The sequence below is a fragment of the Panicum hallii genome, chromosome 8 (genome assembly GCF_002211085.1).
Source record: "Panicum hallii strain FIL2 chromosome 8, PHallii_v3.1, whole genome shotgun sequence".
Taxonomy (NCBI): Eukaryota; Viridiplantae; Streptophyta; class Magnoliopsida; order Poales; family Poaceae; genus Panicum; species Panicum hallii.
The window spans coordinates 31,038,333-31,041,962 of record NC_038049.1 but is presented as its reverse complement, the minus strand read 5'-3'; the positions used below and the strand labels follow the sequence as shown (position 1 = coordinate 31,041,962).

At 38.3% G+C, this 3,630-nt stretch overlaps 1 long non-coding RNA gene across 1 annotated transcript; it reads left to right on the top strand.

The window, feature by feature from the left end:
• The first annotated feature begins 1,714 nt into the window (after positions 1-1,714).
• LOC112903432 lies at positions 1,715-3,411 on the top strand. The gene is made up of 3 exons (XR_003230807.1): positions 1,715-2,914; positions 3,028-3,144; positions 3,341-3,411. It is a non-coding gene; the product is annotated as an uncharacterized LOC112903432 (long non-coding RNA).
• The last annotated feature ends 219 nt before the right edge of the window (positions 3,412-3,630 follow it).

Genomic DNA, 3,630 nt, shown 5'->3' with positions numbered 1-3,630 from the left:
GAATGGTATATCTTGTGTCACACTACCTCTCAGCTATATTATCATTCATCCCTGCTCAGACTTTTGTTACCAACCATGATAATTCTCCTGAACTTGATAATTCTTTAAACCACCACCTTCCCCGCGGAATATAAATACGACACCGAAGATTACTCACGGGTAAAATGCTATAACAGTATTCCGTGTGCTTGCGGATTTATCTGTGACATAAAGAAATACCACACGGATGTTTGTGGTGCCATTGCTAGAGAATGATGCCCCTGGTGATGACTCTATCAAACGCCAACATGCATGCCTCATCAGTTGCTCTAGATTTTATTCTATATTAAAATATGCACCATTTCTTCATGTTCTTAGTGACAACCTGCAGTGGATCTGTCAAAGATGAAATAGAGGGAGACAAAGGAAGATATCATCAATCCACCAGAAAGTGCAGGTCAGAATGATGTAGAAATAGTGTTTGCCCTCCACAATGCATAATCACAGGGGCAATTGCTGGGCTTAATTCAAGAGATCTTGCAGAATATCTGCCAGATTTCAAGAGGAGCAACGTTGGTGTTGTGCTACTTCTATATCTTCACAGCATTAATTGACCGTGACCTAGCAAGATACGATAGAGATCGCACAATCACATGTAAGCGAACCAATAATTGTGTGTGCGTGTTGTAGTGAATATCATTCTGCTAGTTATTCCTAGTTTATGATCCATGATTTTGGTGATTTTGTCATATCGTAGATACCGATATGTTTGTCAAGTATGTCACTTAACAGGTTTTCGTTTTATGTCACTTAACAAAAAGGATATTTACCTATCCCTGTCGGTGAGAATATTTTCATTCACTGTTACATAGGAAAGCTATACAACCAGATCTACTTGAAATTCTTGCATACTCCTTTGAATGCACGCACATATGTGGAGCACTGTGAAGACCCCTAGCATACTTAACTACACCCCCCACCCCAAACACACACAATCTTTCTATACATCTTCAGCTATGAAGATGAAGATTGGAAACATAGGGTTACGTTCGCACTCAGCTCAAGGATGTAGATTGACTATGCGCCACCATTACATTGTTTCTCTTGTGTACTGGTGAAAGCTAGCTTTTTGCCTTGATGTTGTAATAATTATCTTTTGTCATCATGATGTATGCACTATACCACTGCCCCGAATTACTGACCACGTAAGAGTCGGTATAAGCCGTTATACCGACTAACCATCAGTCAATATAGAGCTTTGCCGATTCCACCTTTCTAGCGCTGTAAGTGGCATTGAAATAAAGTTTTACCGACTGACAGTTTGACACACTCATGAGTTTTACTGACCAACAGATATACAACGACACTGCCTGTTGCCAGTTTTACCGACCGATTGTTTGATGCTACTAAGAGCTTTACCGACTTACGATTCAACGTGATCAATTATATGGATGAAAAAAATAAAGGTAGCACATGATTAGTTAGTACATATTAGACCTAAAATTAAATTAATCTATCATCCATGCCCAAACATTTATAAAACGCAAGGGACAACATTAACCATACAAACTTTGATTCATTCATGTAGGCACATAAAAACATAAGAGTAGCTAGTATTCAAGATCTTGTGTCACATACATCAAACTATACACTACACGACGGTTGATTATCAGCAACTAATGGTCTGTCGCTATAATGGCTTTTAGCAACCTACCATCTGTCGCTAAAAGCCTTTAGCGACCCACCTGGACGGTCGCTGCAGCCGGGGTCGCTAAAAGTTTTAGCGACCCACCTCTGTATTAGCGACAGACTGTGAGTTGCTATTGAGAACTATATAGCGACCCACTGTGGGATTGTATAGAGTACATTAGCAACCAACTAAAGGTCAGTGATTCCTGACACCAGCATATAAGTAATAGTATTAATTATCGCTATTGACAATAATTATTAGTATTAATAGGAATTATTAGTATCAATGTTGACCATCACAAATACAATATCACTTGATTATATTGAGTACTAAATGGTCCATTCCATCACAAATTGTCATAAGTCATGAGCTAAACAATAACTAGATTAGCTTACAATATCAATCGTCATAAGCTGTGCATTAGCTAAACAGTAGCTAGATTTAGTTACAAAAGAGCTGTTTGCATTCTTGCAAATATATCATTGCATTCATCATGCACAGTATCATTCACAAAACAACTAGCTAGCTAGCAGCTTGCACATATATTTCTTGCCGCTCACAAAAAGGAAGCTCCTGCCATGAGTTGCGAGCTTCCAGCTGAACCTGCCCTGTGATTGACTTGATCATGTCCCAACATGCCCTGTGAAGTAATTACAAGACTCCAAGTTACCACATGGCTAGAAAAATAACCAGAAATATATGCACTTTGTTACACTATCATCAATACTAAATATTATGCACTGTCAGGATAAATATTCTGCAAAATCACTTCAATCTAGGATAGAAAGAGCCCCAGAAAATAATATGCACTGGCAGTATTTGGCAGAAATGAGTCACAAGTTTGAAGAGGGAGGACAAGAAAATACTATACATTGGCAGTTTCCATATACTAGCTAATTAATCAACTTGGATTGTGAGAATGACTTATTCTTTGATCATATAACATGAAGAGTTAATAGCACCAGTTTTACAGAAATGAGGTCCACAAAACCAATGGAACCATATCTGACCACATGTTCAGCTACCATTTTTTGCAATGTACTTCCTAGTTACTACTAAATTACAGAAGGAAAAAAAATCTCAGATATTGTATCAGGTTTTAACCAAAACCAAATGATGACAATCACGAAAAAAATAACTCCAAGTATATGTGCTTTCTGTCCTCATTCTTGCCAAAAAAATAACGTGCAGATCACAATCACGAATGGGAGAAGCATGCACTACAACCAGAAAAAATAACAGCAAGTATATGTGCTCCCATTCATTCTTCTGTCCTCATTCTTGCCAAAAAAAATAACAACCCAATCTATCACCAACAGCAAGTATATGTGCTTTCTAATTATTTGTCAAACGTGTAGATCACAATCATGAAAGGGAGAAGCATGCACTACAACCAAAGACACCACCAGAAACACCACCAGCAAGTATATGTGCTTTCTACCTAATCTGAACTAGATCAACCTGCAGAAGAACAAGTATGCACTACAACTCTGTCCTTGATTCAACTCAAACTAAATGGCTGGAGTAAAAAATACCTGGAGTAGCTGGCTTTGATGCCTTCTTTGTTATCTTCAGCTGTCATAAGATAAAGTATAAAACGATGGTCAGCCATATGAAATTGAGGTTAATAAAATGGTTCAAGTTTAGCTAATTACTTTCTTGTATGGCCAGGCAATCGGCATCATGCTAGCATCAGCCAAAGTCTCCATACCATCATATGGACGAGGAAGAATTGTATCCCTCGCCTTGATTGTCCTCATCATCCTTTGTATTCTACATAGAAAGTCTCAATAATGGATGAGATAAATTACTAGATAAAAATTGATTTGTGCATAAATAAAGAAGTGTTATACCAGATTCTGTCGCATATTAGAACCATGTTGCGACCTAGGCTCTTCACTTGCACGGTCTTGTACTGCCCTTTGCTCAAGTTGGTCCTGCAGCTCACGCACCCGCTGTTC